Below are 27,600 nucleotides of genomic sequence, written 5' to 3' on the forward strand. Positions count from 1 at the left end.
CTGAACTTCTCCTGAGATTACTTTGCCCTTATAGGTCACCACCATTTTTTTGTAGTTCTAAGGCACAGTGGTAGGATCTGTCATGGGCCTCTGTGGCGCGTGTCCAATAATCACGGGCTCACTCAACCTTGGTGGATTAATTGCCCCTCGCATCACATAGGCTCCTTTGGGCACATATATTTGGGCTGCCTTGTTCAGCCTGAATCTCCTAGGAGGACTCAAAATCATTTGTTTTTCTTTGCGCCCCGAGGTACATAGAGAACAACATCTTTGGGATGTGTTGCCCCAATCCCTGCTTCAACTTTCTTTTCTGATTTTGGACGGGTGGTTTTGTTCTTTTTCTCCCCTTTGTCTTTCTTCGGGGCAACTTTTGGTTCTTTTTCTACGTCAGCAATGGAAATGATGGCCTTCAATGCCGGGTCAAATTCCGTGTCCTCACAAATCATTCCGATTACCAGCTCATTGTTGTGGGCCGGCAGCGGGTTGTTAGTCACATTGGGAATATCTTCATCCCTTAGCACTATCTTCTTTTTTTCTATCAAGTTTTCCACGGCTCTCTTCAAAGTCCAATAGTCGTCTGTGTCATGTCCTTCTGCCCCTAAGTGATAGGCGCATCGGGTACCGGCTCTATAAGCGGGTGATGTTGGGTTTTGCCTTGTTTGAGGAACCGGCTGTAGTAGACCCATATGGACAAGCTTTGGAAATAGACTGGAGTAGGATTCGCCAATTGGTGTGAAATTTGGCCTTCTAGGTGGCTCATGAGGGGTAAAATTGTTTTATGGAGGATGGGGGTTGTAGTGGTTTTGGTTAGGAGGCTGGTTTCTAGGAAATGGAGCTTGGTTATGGTTGATTTGTTACTGTGGATGGGCATAAGGTTGAGCATTCATGACCGTGTATGGATGAGGAGCATAGGCCTTGTCTTGGTGGGGTTAATAGTATTGCGGGGTCCTTTCTTGGAGTACAGTGTTTTCTTGTACCCGACGCTGCCATGGATGTTTCTTCCTTTTTCTTGCCTTTTGCTATTCCTCCCGACCCACCCTGAATGGCTTGGGAAGTAGCTCTGATAGCGGATTGGCTTAGAATTCGACCCGTTTTCAACCTGTTTTCAATCATTTCGCCAATCTTGATGGCTTCAGCGAATGGTTGACCCATGGCGGACATCATATTTTGGAAGTAGTCAGCTTCCTGAGCTTGTAATAAAACTGTGACCATTTAGACTTCATCCATCGGAGGTTTTACCCTAGATGCCTGCTCTCGCCATTTAACTGCGTACTCCCAGAAGCTTTCCGAGGTTTTCTTTTTCTAGTTAGTCAACGAGTTCCTATCTGGAGCAATATCAATGTTGTACTAGAACTTCATGACGAAGTCTCTAGCAAGATCATCCCAGATGTGCCAGCAGGATATATTATAGTCCATATACCACTCAGAAGCGATGCCAACCAGACTTTCTCCGAAATAGGCCATGAGCAGTTCTTCCTTTCCACCGGCCCCTCGCAATTGATTGTAATATTTCTTGAGATAAGCAATAGGATCACCGTGCCCGTCGAACTTCTCAAATTTTGGGGTTTTGAATCCCAATGGTAGGTGCACATGGGGAAACATGCACAAGTCGGCATAGGATACACTTTTCTGTCCACTCAGGCCTTGTAGGCTTTTGAGACTCTATTCCATACTTCTCATCTTCCTCACAATCTCTTCTTTCTTAGAAGCTTTGGCGGTCTTTTCTTGTCCCACAGTGAACTCAAATTGGGGCGGCTGAGAGTAAGTATAAGTGGGAAACTGAGGAGGTTCCATTTGGAAGGTGGGTGTTTGGAAGGTGAAAGCTAAGGAGTCAAAACTGGGCCTAGGTAGTGTAGGTTGTGCCATTGCCGAGCATGGGGGGGGGGAGCGGTGAAGATATTCGAAGCTACACCGGACATTGACACCTGGGGGCGAACCTCAGATGGTGTTCCCACAAAATGAGCTGAAATAGTTGGGTGTCCTAGTGGGGTATTTGGGTGAATGATCGGTATGGTAGAGGTACCGCTTGCTCTAGGAAAGAGTTTGGCGAATCCCGGGATGGTGCTTGTTAATTCTTTTCAATTTGCCCAAGTGTCCCATATCTCCATAACCCGAAGACACAAGATTCTGTTTTCTTCGGCGACTGCCGATTCTGAGGTAGGGATGCCCGAGATTGGGCTATCATCCGTGATGGGAATTGTTGGTAGAGTCATTTCTGAAGACATTCTGATTCTCCCCTTTGATCTAGTAAAGTATGGGTGCGAAGCTTGGTTACCACAAAAACCAACCACCGTTCTATAAAAACCTGGACTAGGTACAACAGCTTACAGTTAGTTTGAAACAAATAACAGATACGTAATCACATGTTGGGGTGTGCTGCACCTATACAGTTAAATGTGTTTCTACATGTTTTGCAACGGTTGCATGTTTCATCTCAGCTTTACTTACTACTTTTTTTATTTTTTTATTTTTTCCTTTCCCTTTCAAATTCCACCCTCTCTCTTTTCATCTCTCTTTTGCTTTTATCAACATTTTTCTTCTTTTGGTTATTCTTTCTCTTCTTTTTTTTTTCTTGGGTTATGATCGAATCATATGTAGATTTCCTACGTATCATGACCCCGTATGAATCCGACCAAGCGTAGTTCTGGGAGCGTTAAAATGTAAAACTAAATAACAAAATATTTTGGGATATTCAATTTTTCTCATAAAAGGGAAATACTCTGGATTACAACGATTCAAAACAAAAAAGAAAAAAACAGACTCCAACAACAAAATGACCATACAGACTCAAGAACTGACTAACAGAATCGAAAATAAACTAACAGACTCCATCAGAAAAGAAAGATACAGACTCAAGTAAAAATCAAGAATACATTAATACTCCTGGTGCCCGCGTGACATCATTCGGTCTTGCCGCAGGCCTAAATGCGAGATCCCCTTGCAGTCGCTCCAAATCACTCATAACTTGGCGGACAAAAGTCATTACTACAGCAAAAAGGTGGTATGAGTCATGTCTTCGCATGCTTGGCATTTCATGGTAATTTATTCAACGATGGTTTTGATCCTTTCTCTAATTCTACCTTTTTCCTGAAGCAACCGCCCTATCTGCTGATTCCGGGCTTCTAACACTTGAGAGTCATGAAGGTGTTGATCTTGCAACTGCTGCATTCCTTCCTCCATTCGAGCAATCAAATCATAACAGTATTCTCTATCGACTTTGAAATCTTTAGCCTGCTTGGCTCCCTCGTTCTCGAGAGTGGTTACCTTTCTTCTTAGGCTAGTGATAGTCCCTTCATAGTTCCTCTTCATTTGTTACACAAACCGTGCCCGCTCTTTTGCCTTCTTTGTCCATTGTGCCCGGATTTTTGCTAGACTAGCTTCAGACTTTTCCAGGTCTTCTTGACATTCGAGGGCTTTCTTTTTAAGACTGCTTATAAGTCTTTCATCAGCCTGGCTTCTTTACAGGTTTCTGGCAGCTATTTTCATATTCCGGATCTGAGCTTTGAGGGCCTCATTTTCCTGAGTTAGTTTTTTCTTTTCTCCCTCGTTTGCAGCAGCTTGAACACCATTTTCAAACTGAAGCTCCATGACTCTCCTTTCCAACTGGCTTATTTTGGACCAGTACTCGTTTTCTTTGGTCAACCAGTCCCACTACACCAGGGCCCCATCGGTGAACTATTGGACATGAGGTCTCTTTGTGGGCCTTTCAGGAATCTGGAATCTTTTGCCGAACCAGACAATATACTTAGGGTCCACTTTACCTCTGGCTAGATCTCGCACCATGGTCTTAGGTTCAAGAAATCTACATTCATTCCATACTTGGCGAATTTTCCCTTCTGGAAATGTGGCTTCGGGCCCAATTCAATGACATGTTTACTAAAATATTCATCATTGTGGACGGTTTGAAACCTTCCTAATTGGCGCAAAACCCTATGTGGAGCATAAGTCTGCATGCTCCGGATGCCCATCAGGAGGAGGTAACACACTTCAGCTGACATGTTCACTGCTTCGGTGGTAGGAAGCCATCCGAATGCCCACTCAATTTTATCGTCAATCAAGGATCTCAAATGTGCAAGCCAAGCTTCAGTACCATTGGGGAATTCAATACTTGCCACTCCGATTTCAAACTCTTCAATGCAGCTCAAACCGGTCAAACCGTAATTCATATACCCAACCCGGTGGTAGAGATGTTCTTGCACACATAACTATAGTAGCAGATTGCAGCCTTGGAAGAACTTTCCCCCTTCCCGACAGATAGTCAAGGCTCGGTAAATTTTAGATAAGATCAAAGGAATCATAGTGCTGTTGGTTTCTTGATCGCCACATCGATCATTCCCACAAGACCTATCTCTATATTACCATCTTTTCGCGGACAAACTACAACACCCAAGAAGGCTACCATAAACACTAAACCCCGCCTTGCCACCCATTTGTCTTTATTTTCGGCATGGGTTAGACCAGTGTTCAGCTCTTCAAAACCCCGGGGGTTACCATATCGATGATACAAGAACTGGAGCGTGCAATACCCTTCAGATAAGTTTCCGTCCCGAATATCCCGACTAATACTCAACAAATCCAAAAATCTGTAGGGGGATACCAGTCTTGGTGCTAATGGATATCGACTTCTAAAGTTTCCATTAAGGCCCACATAACCTGCAACTTCCTCCAATGTAGGTGGGAGCTCAAAGTCAGAGAAGCGGAACACATTGCGAGTCGGGTCCCAAAAAGGTATTAAAGCTTTAATTATGTCCAACCTTGGCTTGGTGTTCAATAGTCCGACGAGGCCTCCCAGAACTCTTACCATTGTTTCTCTACTGCCTTTTCCTAGATCATTCCACCACATGTGGAGCTGTAAGGGGATCTCTTTAAGGACTGTGAAGGGTTCAATTTCATTTGTGCTTATCCTACACATTTATTAAGGTATTTTAGTCATTTATTTTGACCCAAAAGTGATACCATTTTTTTTTTTAAAATTTTACTTTGAAAATGAAACCCAATTTTCTAGATACGGCCTTTCAACCTTCGGGGTAGAAGATTTTAAGGTTGTGCCTGCTAACCGTACAAAAATGACTAGAAGGGGCTATCCTTGCAAAAACAGCCTTTCGGCGCCCTTTTTGAGGACATTCGGCTTATTTTAAGCAAGAACGGCATCACCCTGCTTATTGTGACAAAAAATTAAATTTTGTTGTTTTTGGGCTATTTTTGCAAAAAGAGAAGTTGGACCCGATGAGGGTTGCCTACGTATCCCACATCCGGTGAGAATCAAACTGGCATAGTTCGGGGAGATTGGACGAAAATAAACCAACTAATTCTAAAGACAAAACTTTATTTTTCTTTTTCTTTTTTTTCCTTCAAAATTTTGGCAGAGTTTCAGTATATTTTGGACACTGATTTCTCAAAAGAAGTAATTATATCTCTGAGCCCTCACATTGAGTTTCGTTTTTCCAAATTTTCTCCTATTATTCATAAGCTGGTCAACATGCAAATCCGAAGCAAATAAATGCACAAGTATCCCGTAAGATGCATCAGGATGGTCTTTTCATTTCGGGTACACTTGTCCTAGACAGACCCAACCTCTGTGTTGAGTCTCCAAGGTCAAATGCACGTGATGCAAACAAACGTTCCTACTAGGGATCCGGCATGAGGCTTTGTTATACTAGGTTTAAAACCCGGGTTTATTGTTCTAGACCAGGCTTACCCGAGCGGACAACTCGAGCCGGGGGGGGGGGAGGGGGGGCAGCGTACCGGAAATACAAAAGCTTCACCGACTTAGCAACTTATCCGAACCTCGTTCTAAAATGGGAAAAGACTCTAGACAAAAGAGAAGCCACATGAAGTGCACCCTTCTCCATGATTTAGAAGACTCAGAGAGAAAAAATGGTTTTGTAGTAGTTTATATACAGTTCACAAAATATCAAAGCGGTAAAAGCATTTAGCACGTTAGGCTCAAACATGTAGGAAAATCAGATAATAGATAAAGCCAATCATAACAGCTATTCTAAGCTCGAATTTTTGAAACTTGAACCAGATATTCTGGGTTCGATCCCCAGCGGAGTCGCCAGAGCTGTCACATCTCCTTTTTTACACACCCGAGGGTATATATAGGGAGTTTTTCCAATTAAAGTGACATTATTCGACATGAGATTGTTTATTCATTTTTATTCAGAGTCTCCACTTGGGATGATTTGTTTTCTAGTGACCCAAGTCACCGGTTTATTTTAAAATCCCAAATCGAGGAATTTTGACTTTCCTTTTGAAGCCTGCGAACCAGAAATTCTAAGTAAGGAATTCTGTTAACTCGAGGGAAGGTGTTAGGAACCCCCGGATTCCGTGGTTCTATCACGGTCACTTAAACTATTATAATTAGCCTATTATCTGATTTTAATACATGTTTTAGCCTATGGTATATTTAAGATTTATTAGCCACTTTTAATTAATTTTAAATAAGATTTAACGTCATCTAAAACATGTCTTTGGACCGCGCCACATGAAATGCACCCACAATCTGAAACACATTTTATTCAACGTTATTAAGATTTTGGATTTGGGTCACATGAAATGTGCACCCGAATTTAAGAAGGTAATATTATTAAAATGATGTGCCTAAAGCAACTACGTGTTGTTAACTTTGTGAGGGCCATGGAAAATTCAACTAAATAGCACACCTCGATTTCTAAAGAATTAAATAATTAAGTGAGGGCCATGGGTTTTGAGATTTTATTTGGCATGGCACACCCCAATTCCGATTTTTAAAGGAAACTCAAACTAAGCTTTTGAGGGCCATAAACTTTATCTTACTTAATATAGCACGCCTCAAATCTAATTGTCTAAAATTCTTATTTTTAAAATTATGAGGGCCATAGACTATTGGTGTTATTTATTATGGAGCACCTCACTAATTAACTAAATCTAAGTAATTAAACACTAAACGAGTTGGGATGTTTTACCCTTTTTTTTAAACTGAAGTTCATACTAACATAAACAAAAAACCGTTGCATTAAAGATGAAGCAAATCTGTTTGTTTAACAAATGGCTCGTGCGATCTACAACAATTAAAAAGGAATTTAAAGAAGGCAGGCCCAAACATGATGAGGCCCATGATTCACATTTCAGGAGTCCTCAAAGTCCAGGACCCAAAGAATGGCCTGAATCTTCCCAGAATTAAAGAGTTAGGGAATGAAGGAATCGAGATCGAGTCCCCAAGGCATGCATACAGTATCTAAAAATTAAAGGGTATCAACATGAACCCAACTAGCTGTCAACGATGCATAACTATACATGCCATCCGAATTAAATCAGTTCCAGCTAACTCAATGGACATTTATATGAGATTCCAACTTTAATTAAGCCCTTTTCCACACATACAACAGTAGATAAAAACTTTATGGGATTGCCAAATAAACAAATCTGAATTTAATATTAAACTCTACTTAAACATGATTACAATCACACCAAGACTAATTTTGTATATAGCTCGACCCTTAAAGTAATCACCTAGACAATTTCCTTATCCAAATGACTGTAAACTGATTACTAACTTTAAAACCATTAATAATTTTATAAAGTAAAATACTACATGATTTCCAAATGGCAGAGTACGCTCACTAAGATAAATTGCAACTGAAGAATTCTTATCTCACACTTATGCACATCACTCCAGCAGACTCAAGACAAAATCACCACAAACAAACTCTAATTCCCAACAAACTAACATAGATCTAAACAAATTTAATTCTACTAGACTTCATGACTGCGCTGAACCCATATCTCATGCATAATAATAGGATCTCTGTTCATTCAAGCAAAACAAACTGAAGGACAAACCATTTATACGAACAGAAAAGAGCAAACAAGCATATGAAGAAAACTTAATTAATTACAGGAGCAAATATTTGCAAAAATAACATCTATGTAACAAATGTGTCACTGATTTTCAAGCTCAATCAAACAACTTCGAAGTCTTTCATTTCAACATGTCAATGGGGTACATTGAGTACCTGGTTACAGCAAAGAAAAGAAGAAGAAGTTATGCTTAAAGATCAGCAAGGTGAGGAGTTCAGTCAATAGCAACAATACTTCAAAAGCAATGGAACAGTGCACAACAGCCTTTACACCATCTTTGAATTCAGAACAAGCTAGAAATCCTTTGAAGGCTTCAGGATTGAAAGACTAATCGCCGAATTGGATCAATTTCTACCAAAAATGCCAGGATTTTTGAAATTCTTTTAGCTCAACCCTTTTGAAAAGCTTTTTTTTAGTGTTGTCATTCTTCAAAATCTGACTTGAGAATGAAGTTACAATGCCTTTATAGGCAAGCCTTAGGGCAGCATAGAATGGGTTCAGTTTTGCACTTGAACCCTTTTTGAATTTTTATTCTTGCTTAAGTATCCTTAGTGTAAAAATCAGATTTTCAGTTAAGTCCCCATCCCAGCTTCTAGGAAGCTTCCTCAGTTAGTTACAGATTATCCCTTTAGCTTAAATTCCTAAATCACCCATTATGAACCCTGTTTTTACCTTAAGAGACCAGACAACACATGAGTCAAATTGACCAATTCAAATGTTATGGGTCTGTAAATTCAGGTCGAATCCCCTCTTGGGATTTTGGTTTTATTGAAGCCCCAATACGAAATTGAAAGCTTAGAGACCTTTACCAGTCCGTTTACAGAGCCTTAAATACTTGTGCAATTTTGGGCCCAAAGAAACTTAAAAAAACAGAAAACAATACTAATTAAACAAGTTCTAAAACTAACAAGCAAATACGGATGATTTGAAGAGATGAAAAGATAAAAAATAAAAATAAAAAAATAAAATAAAGAGTAGAAGAAGATGAGAAGAGAAAAAAAAAATTAAATATCAAAAGGTAAAGAAAAGAAAAATACCTAAAAGAAAATCTCGGACCAGTAAGAAACGGACACCGAGTCTTCAAAATCTTCCAATTTTCGGTCGAATTCAATATTAATCGTGTGTTCTTATCAAGAACACACGAATAAAGTCAAAATAGGCCTAAATCTTCAACGACATTTGGATTTGGACATTTTTGGGATTTTAATATTCCACCTTCGATTTAAGATTCGAGAAGTTCTGGCAAGATTCGAGGGAAACGGAGTGAGGATTTGGGGAGAGGAAGCCATGAGGGTTTTACGGTGTTAATTTGGGGTGGTTTGAGGGTGGCGCCGCCAGCTATGAGGCGGTGGGATCTCAGGGCAGCGTTAGGGTTTTTGGGTGAGGGTCTCTGAGAGAAGGGGTTGGGGGAGACAAAGCCTGGGAGTAGGGTAACATTTGGACATATATATATATATATATATATATATATATATATATATATATATATATATATATATATATTATTGGATTCCCCAATTCCGGACCGTTGGATTAAGGAGATCCAACGGCCGTGATCAAAGGGTAATCAAACGACGTCATTTCGGATGAAGGGGTGATCAGACCGGGTTGAGACGCGGGTTTGGCTGGTTTTGGACGGGTAATGAGTGTTTAACACTTGGGCCTAGGGGAAATTCAATTGTAACAGTCCAAAAATCGGATTTCTTTTATTTCTTTTCTTTTTCTTTTTCAATTTCAAATCCTTTTCTTTTCAAATTAAAATAAAACCTAAATTAATTTTTTAAACTAAATTAACCTACCTAATTAGATTAATCACTCATCATAGTATTTACAATAATTAATTAAATCCTAAATTCAAAGAAAAACTATAAAAAAATTAAAGAGTTAAAATGCAAAATGAACTATTTTTGTGATTTTCATATTATATAAAACAAACTAATTTACTAATTAATCTAAAAAAATGTAAAATTAAATCCTAAATGCAGTGCGTGATATTCTTTGCTATTTTTTCATGATTTAAATAAAATTAAACATGCGCAGAAATGCAAACAATTAATAATAAACTACAAACAATTCCTATAAAATGGAAAATAATAAGAAAAAAAATCTATTTTCTTGGATTTTATAGGAGCATTTCATATAGGGCAAAAATCACGTGCTCACAGGCCCAGGGGCCGATTTTTGGTAATTTCAGGAATTGTGCCCTTTGTTGATTATTTTCGCTTGGGCTTTGTTCCCTTAGCATATGTTGATGTACTCGTTCTGATTTTGGATAGATTCGATGCGCCTGGACGTCAATTCAAGGGGCAAAGGCGTCGCGAGCTAGAGATTTAGCCGGTTCGAGGTGAGTAATGATTGTAAATGATGTTCTGAGGGTTTGAAACCCTGGATTGCACATCGTAGTGCTATATTGAGGTGAATCACATGCTCGATGACGAGCGTGGGGTCATGCACTATTGGGGATTGTGACTTGGTCCATCATGATTGATGATTTTACCGCGTATTTGGGCATAGTGCCAACTATTTGAACCCTTCGGGGATTTTTATTGATATTTCCTCACCGTTTTGACTTTATACTTGAACTCAGTCCTATTATTTTTCATTATTTTCATATTTTAAATGATGTTTGGGCTGAGAAACACTATTTACTATTGCCCGAGAGGCTTGTGAGTATTTTTGACTGAGTAAGGCTAAGGGCCTAGTTGTGAGGAAACACTAATACTGATTTGAGGTCGAGGGCCTAAGATATATACGCCACAAGGTGGCTTGATTGATATGAGGCCGAGGGCCTAGTTTTGATGCCATGAGATGGATTTTTATTGCTCTTGGCCATAAGGGGCCCCTCCAGGAGTCTACACACCCCCAGTGAGCACGGGTACCCATTGTGATGTGAGATTGATCCCGAGAGGCTGGTATTGTTCTGATATATTGCCCGAGGGGCGAATTTTTTGATACTGTGCCCGAGGGGCGAACTTCTATTTGTTTACTTTAGCTTAATTACCTGTCAATTACTTGTTTACTTGTTGAAGGAGTATTTACTTGACTTTCCACTATTTTTCTGCATTTAAATGGTTTTACTGCTTCATTATAGAATTTCTTATGCCTTACGTGTTTTCTTACTTTCAGTCGTTATTTACATTTGTTACTCACTGAGTTGGAGTTGTCATTTTACTCCCTACACCCCTGCGTACAGATTCAGGCGTAGCTGGTTCCACTCCGGAGTGATGATTCCTCCAGTTTCAAGTGAGCGTTCAGAGACTACGAGGTAGTTGTTGACGTCCGCAGCCCGGCGTCTCTACTCTCTTATCATTTCTATTTCCCTTCAAACATGTGTTCTAGTTTATGGATTTGGCAGACTTGTATTATGGCCTATAGATGCTCATGACTTGTGACACCCCGGTTAGAGCTGTGTTGGGTTGTACTTTCGCACTTTATTGACATTATCCACTACTTAGTATTACTATATCATGTTTTAGACTGCTTTTATGTTATTTAACTATTTAAAAAGTGAATTGGGTTTAATTGGCTGGCCTTGTCTTCACGAGAGGCGCCATCACGACCGGGTTAGGGTTTAGGGTCGTGACAAGTTGGTATCAGAGCCTAGGTTACATAGGTCTCATGAGTCATGAGCAGGTTTAGTAGAGTCTCACGGATCAGTACAGAGACATCTGTATTTATACTCGAGAGGCTACAGATCCTTTAGGAAAAACTTCATATTCTTGAAATTCTTGTCGTGCGAACTTATTTATCCTAGTACTAAACTTCAGTTAATCTATTCTCTCATAGATGATGAGGACACACGCTACTGGTCGGGGTAGACGACCCCCAATACCACCAGCTGTGGCCACCAGAGGCCGAGGATGCGGTCGTGGTCATGGTAGAGGTAGAGCAGTGAGGGCAGCACCTGTAGACCCACCAGCTTCCCCAGTTCAGGATCAGGTCCCAGTTATGGATGCTCCTACAGCACCAGCTCAGGCACCAGCTGTGCCAATCATGATTTCGGGTCTTCAGGAGGTATTAGCACAGATCTTATCAGTTTGCACTGGCCTAGCTCAGGCGGTTTCAGCCACTGCAGCCGCAGCTACTTCTTAGGCCGGGGAGGCAATCAGACTCCCGCCGCTCGCACACCTGAGTAGGTTGTGCAGGGACTCCAGACGTTGGGGGCACATCTAGCCCAGCCGGTTGCAGCTGCTCAAGACTATGTAGTTCCTGTCATGCCAGAGGATAAGCAGCATAGGTTGGAGAGGATTGGTAGATTTTAGCCTCCGACCTTCAGTGATGTAGAGGGCGAGGATGCCCAGAGTTTTTTGGACAAGTGTTAGAGGGTGCTTTGTACAGAAGGTATTCTGGAGACCAGCGAGGTCGCTTTCACTACTTATCAGTTTTCGGAAGCTGCTTTCACTTGGTGGAGAATTTCGAGAGGCGTAGGCCGGTTGGTGCAACACCCCTTACCTGGCAGCAGTTCTCCGTTCTCTTTTTGGAGAAGTATGTGCCGCAGTCTCGTAGAAAGGAGCTGCACAGGCAGTTTGAGTGGTTGCGTCAGGGGGAGATGACCGTGTCGCAGTATGAGTTGAGGTTCTCTGAGTTTTCTTGTAATGCCATATGGTTAGTCCCGACAGATAGAGCAAGGATTAGGATGTTTGTTGATGGTCTTACTTATCAACTTCGTATTCTTATGACCAGGGAGAGGGTGACTGGTACTACTTTCGAGGAGGTTGTGGATATTGCCCGTGAGATTGAGTCTGTTTGTCTCCAGGAGCGAGAGGAGAGGGAGGCCAAGAGGCCTCAAGGATCTGGCAACTATAGGGGTGCTCCTTCGAGGAGCCAGTTTCAGCACAGTAGAGGCCATTCATTCAGGCCTGCTCAGTCAGCTCACCCAGATTATCATGGGGCATCTTCGGGTTATGGTTATCATGGTTCTCAGTAGGGCCAGTCATCATTTAGTGCCCTTGCTCAGAGTTTATCACGTGCTCTATCAGTTTAGGGCTCTTCTATGCCGAGTGCATCTGCTAGTCACTCCTGTGTGAGGGGCTCCCTTCATTACCCTTCTCTAGCACCTGGGAGTTGTTATGAGTGTGGTGAGATGGGCCACATGTGGAGGCAATGTACTCGTCGTGTTTCTAGTTCGTCCCAGCAGGGGGGTCAGTCATCGGCTTCAATGCCAGTTTCTTTACCACCACCTGCTCAGCCAGCTAGGGGTGGGGGTTAGTTAGCTAGGGGTCGCCCTAGAGGGGGAGGTCGGTTAGGGGGTGATCAGGCCCGTTTCTATGCACTCCCAAGCAGACCTGATGCTCTTGCTTCAGTTGCTGTCATTACAGGTATTGTTTCAGTCTACCACAGAGATGCCTCTATTTTATTTGATCCTGGTTCCACCTTTTCTTATGTGTTATCATACTTTGCTCGTTATTTGGGTACACCCCGTGAGTTTATTGCTTTACCTGTTCATGTATCTACCCCGGTGGGTGATACTGTTGTTGTAGACCGTGTGTACCGGTCATGTGTGGTAACTATTGGGGGTCTGGAGACCCAAGTGGATATATTATTATTGGGCATGGTGGATTTCGATGTCATTTTGAGCATGGATTCATTATCTCCGTGTCATGCTATCCTGGACTGTCATGCTAAGGCGGTCACATTGGCTATGCCGGGTGTGCCACGGATTAAGTGGCGAGGTATGACTGATTTTGTTCCCAGTAGAGTGATCTCATTCTTGAAAGTACAGTGTATGGTTGGGAAGAGTTGTCTTTCATATCTAGCGTTTGTGAGGGATGTCAGAGCTGAGGCTTCCGGTATTGATTCTGTTCTAGTTGTGAGGGATTTTCCTGATGTGTTTCCTATAGACCTGTCGGGCATGCCACCGGACAGGGATATTGATTTTAGTATTGACCTGGTCCTGGGCACTCAACCCATTTCTATTCCGACATATCGTATGGCAGCAGCGGAGTTGAAAGAATTGAAGGAACAGCTTCAGGAACCCCTAGATAAGGGGTTCATTCGGCCTAGTGTGTCACCTTGGGGTGCACCGATTCTATTTGTGAAGTAGAAGGATCGCACAATGAGGATGTGCATTGATTATAGGCAATTGAACAAGGTAACAATTAAGAACAAGTATCCTTTGCCTCGCATTGATGATTTATTTGACCAGTTTCAGGGAGCTAGGGTGTTCTCCAAGATTGATCTCCGCTCAAGTTATCACCAATTGAAGATCAGGGACACGGATATTCTTAAGACGACTTTCAGGTCCCGATATGGTCATTATGTGTTCTTGGTGATCTCTTTTGGGCTGACCAATGCCCCAGCAGCATTCATGCATTTGATGAACAACGTGTTCCAGCCTTATCTCGATTCGTTTGTCATAGTCTTCATTGATGATATTATGGTGTATTCGCGTAGTCTGGAGGAGCACGCGGAGAATTTGAGGGTTGTGTTGCAGATATTGAGGGAGGAGAAGCTTTATGCAAAATTCTCCAAGTGTGAGTTTTAGCTTAGTTTAGTGGCTTTCTTGGGGCACGTGGTTTCCAGAGAGGGTATTCAGGTTGACCCAAAGAATATCGAGGCGGTTTAGAGTTGGCCTAGACCGTCCTCAGCCACAGAGATTTATAGCTTTCTTGGTTTGGCGGGTTATTATCGCCGGTTTGTTCAGGGATTCTCATATATTGCGTCGCCCTTGACCAAGTTGACTTAGAAGGGTGCTTCATCTGTAGGTCGGAGTGTGAGGAGAGCTTTTAGAAGTTCAATACAGCTTTGACCACAACTCTAGTGTTAGTCTTGCTATCAGCTTCAGATTCATATACCGTGTATTATGATGCTTCAAGTTGGGATTGGTTGTGTATTGATGCAAGAGGGTAGAGTTATTGCTTATGCTTTTCGGCAGTTGAAGCCCCATGAGAAGAACTACCCCGTTCATGATTTGGAGTTGGCTGTAATAGTTCATTCATTGAAGATTTGGAGGCATTACTTGTATGGCGTATCTTGTGAGGTGTTCACTGATCATCGCAGTCTTTAGCACTTGTTCAAGCAAAAGAATCTTAATTTGAGGCAGCGGAGATGATTGGAGTTGCTTAAGGATTATGATATCACTATATTGTACCATCCGAGAAAGGCCAATGTGGTAGCCGATGCTTTAAGCTGAAAGGCAGTGAGTATGGGGAGTTTGACATATATTCCAGTTGGGGAGAGACCTCTTGCGGTTGATGTTCAGGCGTTGGCCAATCGGTTTTTGAGGTTGGATATTTTGGAGCCCAGTCGGGTAGTGGCTTGTGTGGTTTCTCGGTCTTCCTAATATGAGCGCATCAGAGAGCGCCCATATGATGATCCGCATTTGCTTGTCCTTAAGGAAAGAGTTCAGTATGATGATGCTAGAGATGTGACCATTGGAGATGATGGGGTGTTGAGGATGTAGGGCCGGATTTGTGTGCCCAATGTGGATGGGATTCGAGAGTTGATTCTAGAGGAGGCCCATAGCTCGCGGTATTCCATTTATTCGGGTGCCGTGAAGATGTATCAAAATTTGGGGCAGCACTATTGGTGGAAAAGAATGAAGAAAGATATTGTGGGATTTGTAGCTCGGTGTCTCAATTGTCAGCAAGTGAAATATGAGCATCAAAGACCGGGTGGCTTGCTACAACAGATGGATATTCCTGAGTGGAAGTGGGAGAGAATCACTATGGACTTTGTTGTTGGACTTCCACAGACTTTGAAGAAGTTTGATGCTATTTGGGTGGTTATGGATTGGCTGACCAAGTCCGCACACTTTATTCCTATGTGTACTATCTAATACTTAGAGAGGATGGTAGAGATCTATATCTGGGAGATTGTTCATTTGCATGGTATCCCAGTTTCCATCATCTCAGATAGGGGCACTCAGTTTACATCACAGTTTTAGAGGTCTATGTAGTGAGAGTTAGGTACTCAGGTGGAGTTGAGCACAACTTTTCATCCTTACACGGACGGGCAGTCCGAGCGTACTATTCAGATATTGGAGGACATGTTGCGTGCTTGTGTCATTGATTTTGGAGGGTCATGAGATCAGTTTCTACCGCTTGCAGAGTTTTCTTATAACTACAGCTACCAGTCTAGTATTCATATGGCTTCATATGAGGCTTTGTATAGGAGGCGGTGTAGATCTCCAGTTGGTTGGTTCGAGCCCGGTAAGGCTAGGCTATTGGGAATAGACTTGGTGAAGGATGTTTTGGAGAAGGTGAAAGTGATTCAGGAGAGGCTTCGTATAGAGCAATCGAGGAAAAAGAGTTATGCTGATAGGAAGGTTTTGAGTTATGTCCTACATGGTTGGCGAGAAGGTTCTGTTGAAGGTTTCGCCCATGAAGGGTGTTATGAGATTTGGGAAGAAAGGGAAATTGAGTCCTCGGTTCATTGGGCCTTTTGAGGTGCTTCGGAGGATTGGGGAAGTGGATTGTGAGCTTGCTTTGCCGCCCACCTTGTCGAGTGTGCATCCGGTATTTCATGTTTCTATGCTCCGAAAGTATATTGGGGATCCTTCTCATGTTCTGGATTTCAGCATGGTTCAGTTGGATGATGATTTGATTTATGATGTGGAGCCAGTAGTTATTTTGGGTCGGCAGGTTCGAAAGTTGAGGTCAAAGGATATAGATTCAGTGAAAGTGTAGTGGAGAGATCGGCCCATGGAGGAGGCTACCTGGGATACCGAGCGGGAGATACAGATTAGATATCCTCACCTGTTTGAGGCTTCAGGTATGTTTCTTGATTTGTTCGGGGACGAACGTTTGTTTAAGTTGGGGAGGATGTGACGACCCGACCAGTCATCTCATGAGTTACCGCTCCGTTTCCCCCATTTTGACTTCTTTATGCTTCGTTATCCGTGTTTTATGTTATCGGATTGGTCGGATCGAATTCAGAATGATTTTAGTAAGGTTTGAGACACTTAGTCCCTTTTAAGAAAGCTTACGTTGGAAAAGTCAACCGGATGTTGACTTATGTGTTAGAAGGCTCGGATGTGAGTTTTGATAGTTTGGTTAGCTTCGGGAGGTGATTTTAGACTTAGGAGCATAATCAGAATGAGTTTTGGAGGTTCGTAGTAGATTTAGGCTTGAATTGGTGAAGTTGATATTTTGGCGATTTCTGGTTGGTAGGCGAGATTTTGATCTATGGGTCGGAATGGAATACCGAGAGTTGCAGTAGTTCTGTTGTGTCATTTGGGATGTGTGTGCAAAATTTCTGGTCATTCGTACGTGGTTTGGTTGGGTTTTTCATCAAAAGCGTAATTCGGAAGATTTTAGAAACTTTGGCTTGAATCCGATGTGTTTTGGGTGATTAGATGTTGTTTGAGGTATTTTGATGATTGGAACAAGTTTGAATAAGGTTTTAGCATATGTTGGTGCTGCCTTTGGTTGAGGTCCCGGGGGCCTCGGGTGAGTTTCGGGTGGTCTAATGGATCATTTTTGGAGTTAGGAAATTGCAGAAGTTGCAGGTTCAGCTGTATCAGGCTTTTACTCTTCGCGTTCGCGAGTGGACCCTCGCATTCGCGAAGAGTCAGTGGGGGTCAGTGGAAGTTTAGCCTTCGCGTTCGTGAGGGAGGCTCCGCATTCGCGAAGGGCTGGAAACTCGTGCATCGCGTTCGCGAGATGTAGGTCGCGTTCGCTTAGGGTCTTTTTGATCAGCTGATTTGAGGTTGCGATTGTTCTTCATGTTCGCGAGAGAGGGGTGCGTTCGCGAAGGGAAGGATTGAGGAACCATCGCGTTCTCAATGGCCACGTTGCTTTCACATAGGGTTTGACCGCATTCGCGAAGAGGAAAATATGCCTGGGCAGAAATGTTTTTAAACTCGTCTTGTCTGCGAAGATTGAGTTTATTTCCTCCATATTTTGTCATTTTGGGAGATTTTTGAAGGAGATTGAAGAGGGATTCAAGGGGAATCGTTGGGAGGTAAGATTTTTGGGCTTAAAACTTGATTACTATGTGAATTTCACATAGAAAATCATAGAATTTAAGCCTAAAATTGAAGAACGAGGGCTTGAAATTGGAGACCAAACATTTGGGATTTGAAGGGTCTTTTGTGGATGGAATTTGATGTTCTTGGTATGTATGAACTCGTGGGAAGATAAGGAATCCGTTGATATGAAATTTTTTTAATTTCGAGATGTGGGCCCAGAGGCCGGGTTTTGGTAATTTCGGTATTTGTGCCCTTTGTTGATTGTTTTCGCTTGGACTTTGTTCCCTTAGCATATGTTGACGTATTCGTTCTGATTTTGGATAGATTCGACGCGTGTGGAGGCCGATTCAAGGGGCAAAGGCGTTACGAGCTAGAGATTTAGCCGGTTCGAGGTGAGTAATGATTGTGAATGATGTTCTGAGGGTTTGAAACCCTGGATTTCACATCGTAGTGCTATATTGAGGTGAGGGACACGCTCGATGACGAGCGTGGGGTCGCGCACTATTGGGGATTGTGACTTGGTCCGTCCTGATTGATGATTTTACCGCGTATTTGATTGAAAATTATTTTCTATCATCATTAGTTGGGTTGAATGCCATATTTGGGCCTAGTGCCAACTATTTGAACCCTTCGGGAATTTTTATTGATATTTCCTCATTGTTTTGACTTTACACTTGAACTCAGTCCTGTTATTTTTTCATTATTTTCATACTCACTCATGTATACTCAATTTTAAGACTTAAATGATATTTTAAATAATGTTTGGGCTGCGAGACACTATTTACTATTACCCGAGGGGCTTGTGAGTATTTTTGACTGAGTAAGGCCGAGGGCCTTGTTGTGAGGAAACATTGATACTGATTTGAGGCCGAGGGCCTGAGATATATATGCCACGATGTGGCTTGATTGATATGAGGATGATGACCTAGTTTTGATGTCACGAGATGGCTTGTTATTGCGATTGGGCCGTAATGGGCCCCTCCAGGAGTCTGCACACCCCCATTGAGTGCAGGTACCCATTGTAATGTGAGATTGAGCCCGGGGGGCTGGTATTGTTCTGAGATATTGCCCAAGGGGCGGATTTGTTGATACTGTGCCCGAGGGGCGAACTTCTATTTGTTTACTTTACCTTAATTACCTGTCAATTACTTGTTTACTTGCTGAAGGAGGATTACTTGACTTTCCACTGTTTTTCTACGTTTAAATGGTTTTACTGCTTCATTATAGAATGCCTTGTGCCTTACGTGTTTTCTTACTTTCAGTCGTTATTTACATTTGTTACTCACTGAGTTGGAGTACTACTTTACTCCCTCCACCCCTGTGTGCAGATTCAGGCGTAGCTGGTTTTGCTCCTGAGTGCTGATTCCTCCAGTTTCAGGCGAGCGTTCAGAGACTACGAGGTAGCTGTTGACATCCGATCTGCAGCCCCGTGTCTCTACTCTTTTATCATTTCACTTCAAACATTTGTGCTAGTTTATGGATTTGGCAGACTTGTATTATAGCCTATAGACGCTTATGACTTGTGACACCCCGGTTAGGGCTATGTTGGGTTGTACATCCATACTTTATTGACATTATCCGCTACTTAGTATTGCTATATCATGTTTTAGATTGCTTTTAACTGTTTAAAAAGTGAATTGGGTTTAATTGGCTGGCCTTGTCTTCACGAAAGGCGCCATCACGACCAGGTTCGGGTTTAGAGTCATGACACTAGCACTTGCAACTAATCATGAATCAACATTCAGATCAGAGTCTGTTTGAAGAACCAGCCAAGACTCAAGATCAAGCTTCAGAAGATGTATAGATAGGAATCTTGTAACTCGTAGTTGATAGGCTTAGTTAGTTTAGTTTTTCATTTTTATTTTGATGTAATAAGGAGCTTAGCAAGCAGTAACAGCAGCAACAACAGTAAAATCATAGTTTTTCGGTAGTCCCAGCTATCAAAAGTTCCAGAACTACACTGACATGATTCCTTTATAGCCAAGGATATGTAGGCAACCTCTAGCAAGGTTCGGTCAAACTTTATCAAAATGCTTCCCATGGAGTATTCAAACGGGTAAAAATCGCTCGTAATTGCTCACTTTATCTTTGCCCAAAAACCCTTCGTATTTCCGAGCAAAGAGGGGCATTTGTGAGCACGTGATTTTTGCTTGACGAAAAAATACTCCTACAAATTCACAAAAAAATAAATTTGTTTTTAATTATTTTAATTTTATATTAGTTTTAGAAATTTCTTGCTAATTGTTGTTTGCATTTTAGTAGCATGTTTAATATTTTAAAATTATAAAAAATACCAAAAAAGTCTAAAATATTCATTGTATAACATTTTATATTTATTTGCATTTAGGAATTAATTACATTAAGTTAATTGTATTATTAAGATAATCACAAAAATGACCATTTTTACATATTTAGCTTTTAGTCTTTAAAATTAGTATTTTTTTAGTTGTAAGTAAGTTAGTTGTAGAAATAGATAGATAATTTTAATTTTTACAAATTAGATTAATTTAGGACTTAATTTAGGTTTTAATTAATTAAGATTTAAGGTTAAAAAATGTATAAAGAAAAAAAAAAGTTTTTTTAGTCTTGTTCGGAATGGGCCAAAAAATAATGGCCCAAAGTCTTAAATCCACTTGCCCAAATCCTTAGCCATTTTCCCAGCCTAATCCCCACTCCTAGCCCGTCTCCCCAACTAACCAAATGACCCCGTTTCTGTACTCCTAATCTCAGTCGTTGATCAATTAATATCTAACGGCTGGGAACTGATTTCCCAATGCCGTATATATGTCCTAACCGACTCCCCTATCCCCCAAAGAACCCCTCGCTCTCCGTATCTAACCTATATCACCCTCTCTCTCACCTCCGCCCGGAATCGCCGCTGGAAATCGCCTACGATGGCGGCGACACCCCAAACCACCCCGAAATTTAACCACACAATCTCCAGCCTCCGCTCATCACTATACTACCATAAATTCCTCCAAAATCCCTAACCATTTTCTTCAATTTAAAATATGAGATTCCAAAAAATAAATAAAAACCCTAGTCCACCTCCCTTTCTGTTTTCTTTGAGTTTCTGGCTCGTTTGGCCTAAAATTCGTAATGATCAACTGTTCTTCCACAAGAATAATCGATTGATACCAATTTTAGATCATTTCAAGGTCGCTGGATTCCAGCCAACTTACCACTCACCGACCAAAGCCTCGTCGCCATCATTATTTATCGATTCGTCTCAATCGCTCCTTCATCTCGGCAAAAATCTGTATCTCATTTTCCCTATTCCTCTGTTTCTATTTTTCTTTTCGTTTTCTTCTTTTGCGGTTTTTCTTTTTCTTTATGTTTTGAATTTAGGTGTTAATTTATGCTTAGATTAGTTTAGTGATTTGATTAAATTCAGTGAAAGTTGGACTAATTAGTTCATTGCACTAGTTTAGTCATTTGCTTTAGGTTAATTAAATCAATATTAATCAATTTAGTTGGTTTAACTAGGTTTATTTAATAAGTTGTTTTTGTTGTTTTTAATCTTTGTTTAGCCCTTAATTGTTTAATTTCTGATGATTGAATGCTGATTGGAATCTGGGAGAGTGAAAGGGTAATAACGGAAACTTTGTGGGGGTTAATTGGAAACAAAAATCAAGGAGTCTAAGTTTGGAATTGTCTAGGAAGTTTCTAGAAAAAAGACTAAAGTGTAATAAAATAACTAAAAACTACGTCAGATTGGGGTAAGAAATGAGTAAGTTCAGAAGTAAATGGACCTAAAATACATGAGAAAAATCTGTATAGATAGCTGTTGAGATATCTGTCCATTTTCTGGTACAAAAGAGCTAACAGAATTCCCAAAAGATTCCCTCACACCCCTATGATTTTTCCTCACAAAAGCACACTCTTATATTCTATATAAAGGGTCATATATCACTCAAACAGACAGATCTACACACATATTATCCACGTGAAAAACCTCTGTCTGAAATTCAGCTTCTTTTCTTTCACCTTTAGATTGCTTTGGAGGCAGAATTTTATCTTAGAAATTTTCTTTTACAAGTTTCAGTTTCTTTCATATATTGGTTGAAAAAAAAGGTGTCATAAGTTTGGTTTCTTTTCTAGATCAACCTTGATTTTCTGAAGCTGATTTGGAATTGAGGTCAAGTTTCATTGTGGGATTTCATTATTGATCTTTTGTTAGCTTGCTTATGTTTTGTCTGAGTTTGCTGAGCTTATTCTTCAGTTTTCAGCCTTTATTTGGCTTTTGTTGACTGTCTTTCACAAGTAGGTATGTGATATTCCTTCTTGTAACTTTGGTGAATGTGGAAATACAGAATTAATATATTGATGCCCTATCTACATCTATTTCTATGTGTTTCTGATGTTGGTGTGCTTAGATCTGATTCATCTATGTTTCTCTTGATGGCTATACGATTCTGCTAATTAATTTGAAGCTGAATATGTAGGCTATGTTGACTGGTTTGGTTCAAACTCATTATTAATTTATGTGTCAATATGAGCTTAAGAGGTTCAGAGGTGTTGGTGTGATGTTTTTACGTTTACACAACCTGAAATGAGGAGTTTTACTTTGTTGATCCTGCTGTTGCTCGTAAATAATTTCAATTACATGTTATCTTGTAGTTTAGTCATGATTCAAGTCTAATATCATATATAGCCCATTGATCTAGTTTAAAGGTTCTTTCATGCTCAAAACATCTCCATGTTTGATTGATTGTTCCCTGTATAATGACTTATTTCCTTGAATATGTGGTTCATGCTTGAAATGGTGTTTGTAGGGGATGATTTGTGAATCAGTTTGTGTTTATATTTTCGGTTTTTAAAATGGAATTGTTCTTTGAGTAAACTCTGGAATTACTCAACAGTTAGACTAATCTTGTTTGCATTTATATGTTTAGCTACTGCTGGTGGTCAAGTAATTTATAAGAGTATCCTAGTGGCTATCTCATTGTAAATCAAGATCAACAAGGGAATTAAAAAAGTCACTAGCCTAAATCATTTTTTTCTCTTTCTGGATAATGTTTGAAGAAGGTGGTTAGGAGCAATAATGTACAGTTCTGCTTCCTTATTTATAAAAGGAATGGAACTCGTTGGGTTGTAGTTAGGTAATGACTTGCATTGATTTAATTTATTTACCTCTTTTGTATTGATAAGTTAATTTAATAGTTGATCCTGTTGTACTATTTTAAACCTGTTGTAGTTAAATACATGCATATTTGATTCTATAGCTTTATAGTGATAGTCTTATGAGAATCTGTTTCTGAATTAAAATTGTGCATTGGTCCTGGTTACTCTGCAAGCCCAAATTAGTAGAGTTCCCTTAAATTGAATTTGATCTCTAATAGTGAACCCAGCTGATAGTTTATTTAAGGCTTAGCAGGATGTGCCCAGGCTGCTGGGGCATTTGCATCTATACCCGCTTTTGTGTTATATTTTAACTTGTTCCCGCTTTGCAAAAAATATTGCAAGCGTACCCGCTTTTTCGCATAACTTCAGCAAATGGGGCTGAAGTAGCAAAGGCAATCACGCAAAACTTCAGCATTCTAGTAGCCGGGCATGAAGTTCAGCTCTAGAGCTGAAGTTTTTGTGTTGTAACTGGCGAATTCAGCTCTAGAGCTGAAGTTTTTATGTTGTAACTGGAAACTTCAGCTCTAGAGCTGATGTTTTTGTGTTGTAACTGGAAACTTTTTGTGTTTAACTGGGAAACTTCAGCTCTAGAGCTAAAGTTTTTGTGTTGTAACTGGGAAACTTCAGCTCTAGAGCTGAAGTTTTTGTGTTGTAACTGGGAAACTTCAGCCTTAAGCTAGCTTGATATTTCTAAGTTAACTTCAAATTAATATTCCGTTAGATAGCTGCTATAACTTTGGTGATTCTCGTTGAGATTTTTAGTCATAGAGTATTTGTTCATGCTTATGAGTAATTTATCTGGTAGTAGTAGCCTATTGCAGTTTGCTGGAAGCCATCTAACTCGTTGTTTTTCATTATCATATATCACCATTTTGTCCAGTAGAGAAATATCTGTAGATGAAAAAAACATCAGAAAGAGAAAGATTAAATGCACAAAGAACTTGGATACCAATTCTTATCAAAATCTAGTTCCTCTTTAGTATTTATGCAGATAAAAAGCTGCATTTTCTCTTCACTTTGTTGATACTACTATTCCATCGTTATTTATAAATGTTAAAATACAACCTTGCTTTCTTCTGGTGAGGTACTGAAGGGGAGGATCAAGGGAGCTGAAATTGTTTAAAAAGTGGGTACAAGTTAAAAGTTTTTAAAAAATAGGTTAGCTTAAATGGGGGCGAACAAATAGAGCGTCCCGTGCAATTTTTACCCCCAGACTCCATAAGTGAGTCCAATTCGAAAGCCTGTCTGGTAGACAAGCCTGGACAGCCCATTTGGACTTTTCCCATGTTGCTATAGGAATTTAATGTCATCTACCCCTCCCCCCCAAATCGTTAACCTTGGTAAAGAGAACGAGCAACGTTGTATATCGAATTAGTTTGGCTAAAAATAAAATGTTAGGACAAGCCTGATTATTTTCGAAGTCAGTTAATTACAACAGCCTTTCTTAATTTAATGCCTTTGGTTTGAAATCCTCTCTTATAATCCGTCATTCTAGGAAATTAGACAGTAATATGCTTTTAGACACATTTAATTAATCAAACCATCATGACCATGTACACGTTTGCATGACACGATTGCGATTTTACAAAATAAACACTCGTAGCAATGCTTTTAGGTGCTTAACTTATTATTGTGATTGTGTACACATTAGCGTGACATAATTACGATTTCCAAAATTAAATCGTGGTATGCGTTCGCGCAACTTCGACCAAACAATCTTAAAATTAATAAAGGGTGATCAATTGTATAGACATATGCGTGACATGATTTTAACGCCCCATATAAAGTATACTTACACACATTTTCAAAGAATAAATTCATAAACGACATAATTAAAAGCGGTAAAAGGTAAAATGTACATAGGTTCTTAAAATGAGTAACTAAATAATTTTAATTAAGCTAGGTATGATTAAAGTGATCGTGCTAAAACTACGAAACTCGGCAGTGCCTAACACCTTCTCCCGGCTTAACATAATTCCTTACTTGATCTTTTGTGTTCGCGGACCAAAAATAGAGCCAATCTTCCTCGATTTGGGATTTAAAAAAAAACCGGTGACTTGGGACACCATATTTTTTCCAAGTGGTGACTCTAAAATTAAATAATTAATCCCATTTTGATTAATGTCACTGAAATTGGAAAAACTTCTTATCTGTCACGATCCAAAATCCCTCCGAAGGAGTCGTGATGGCACCTAGTCTCTAAACTAGGTAAACCGTTATTAACTGAAATAACATTGATATTTACCAACTTTATATTAAATAACTCTGAACAATTACAATTCCCCAAAACCGGTGGTACAAGTAATAAGCCTTTCTAGGAGTAGTTATACAAAATAAATACGACATTGTTCCAGAACAGGAAGGAACCAATGAAAGTAAATATACGAAGGTGACCCCGAGGCCTGCGAACACACCAGCAGGATTACCTTGAGTCTCTACCACGACGATCCGCACAGCTACTACTAATCAATACTTGGATCTGTACTCAAAAATGTACAGAAATGTAGTGTGAGCACACCACGACGGTTCCCAATAAGTATCAAGACTAACCTCGGTGGGGTAGTGATGAGGAACAATCAAGACACCTACTAGTCAAACCAATTGAACAGGATATGATAATAAAATATCGAGAATAAGATAACAAAGTAATATCAACGGCGGGGATAAATCAAACTACAAATAGTAGAAACAATAAAAGAAAAACACGGATGGAAATAAAAGATAACCAAGTAAATTAACACTAATAAAGCTGGAGCACAGACAAGTAAAATATACTCAAATAAGGAAAACAGTGTCAACTCAATCAATCATATCATTTATGATGAACAATTTCGGCCATCTCAGAACTCGATGTCTCATATCATAATCTCATTTTCCAAAACCTTTAGCATACCCGGCACTTTGTGCCCACATATTACTATCTCACTTGCACAACAACATCCTCGTATTATTCAACACATAGGGTCCATAACCAATACAATTAAGATGTTCAAGGAGTCTCATTTACATAATATAAAGTAGAGTACAACTTCTAAACCAATTAGGAAATCAGAAAAAAATGAAGTTATTTTTAGAATTCATTTAAATAAAGAAAGTTTCCTTTTCAATTAAAGTACAACATCGAATGAATTGTCACCTTTAACATGGGAAACTTAGTAGAAATTCCTTTTTAAATAAAATACAATCTCCGATGGTTTAAGGAAATTTAATTGAGAAACTAATTAAATTAAAAATATAAAAATTATTGAAATTTGAAGTATTGAAATATATTTATATATAAATATGGCGTGTTCACGTTTAAAAGTCATACAAAGCAGCGTAGTATAAATTCCTTTATTTTTAATCACGATATTTCTAATAACTCAACAGGACAGGAGAAGAATGTTTCAAAGTAGTAAATTTACTTTGAAAATTAATTCACCAGAGTGATAGTTTCAGGATAAGAATTTAAGGAACAACAACAAATCAATAACTCAATGCCAATAACTCAATCTTCACGACTCAGTGAAGCCCGAAATGCAAATTAGAAAGTCTTAAATAAGAGAACTAGGATCTTCGCAGTATTCATCTATAGCCAAATCCTAAATGAAATCTAAAACCATCAGATAACTTGTACAGTCAAAGAGGAATACATAAGCATATATATACATTGATGCGTCGCGCATCCCGATCCCACCAATTCACCCTTATTCCTCCTCAACAATTACAATAAAGTAAATATCATATATTTGTTACGGCGTGCATCCCGATCCCACTGATCCTCCCTTATTCCTCCTTAATAATTATAATAAGAGTAAATAGTATTTATATCACCACATCAGTAATAACATGATCTTTCACCCTTATTACTCCTTGTTGCGGCGTGCAACCCGATCCCACCAGTCCACCCTTATTACTCCTCAATACATATCACCTTTATTACTCATGTTGCGGCGCACAACCCCATCCCACTTGTCCACCCTTATTACTCTTTATTGCGGTGTGCAATCCGATCCCACCAAACAATATCAATTCTCCCTTATTCCTCCTCAACATATCAACAACCAAACATAGTTTAAAATCAATAACAACAATGACAACAACTCAACAACCCGAACACAAGGATTTCTACCACCAAGGGTATGAGTACACGACAACAAGAGAGTCATGGAAAACCAAGAAACAGAACAACCTTTACAAACAACAAGATATATAAGGCACGTGATAACTACACCGACAACCACAACAATTTGGACATATAGCATATATGCACGGAGTCATAGAGGGATTCACAATTAAGAGATAACAAAACAATAAGGAGAACAATCACTTCAATTAAGGGAAATAAGGGCCAAGTAACAAGTAAGAGTTAGAGGAAAGCTGACAACATCGTATGGAGCATATAGAGGTAAAACAACCAATTAGGAAATCCAATCATATTGGAAAACTTCTCACTTATTGAACATACGGACCTAAGAACCCTAAAGAAAAAAATTTCACAAATAAGTCCGAGGACGTAGTCGTCACCTTGTATGTACGGACTACAATTAGCATAGAATACTCAATTCCTAAGGGGAAGTCCCCCACACAAGGTTAGGCAAGATACTTACCTCAATCTGGCCAATTCAATACTCAATTTAGCTTTTTCCTTTACCAATTCATTAACGCTCGGCTCCATCTAGCCAAAAGAGACTTGAATACATCAAACAATGCAAGAGGAACCAATTTTAATTAACAAAACTATG

The 27,600-nt window shown here is 39.9% G+C and overlaps 1 long non-coding RNA gene across 1 annotated transcript; it reads left to right on the top strand.

The window, feature by feature from the left end:
* The first annotated feature begins 20,600 nt into the window (after positions 1 to 20,600).
* On the top strand, positions 20,601 to 22,976 carry LOC107772196 (uncharacterized). The gene is made up of 2 exons (XR_001645010.2): positions 20,601 to 21,011; positions 22,648 to 22,976. It is a non-coding gene; the product is annotated as an uncharacterized LOC107772196 (long non-coding RNA).
* The last annotated feature ends 4,624 nt before the right edge of the window (positions 22,977 to 27,600 follow it).

The sequence above is a fragment of the Nicotiana tabacum genome, chromosome 5, assembly GCF_000715075.1.
Source record: "Nicotiana tabacum cultivar K326 chromosome 5, ASM71507v2, whole genome shotgun sequence".
NCBI classification, from domain to species: domain Eukaryota; kingdom Viridiplantae; phylum Streptophyta; class Magnoliopsida; order Solanales; family Solanaceae; genus Nicotiana; species Nicotiana tabacum.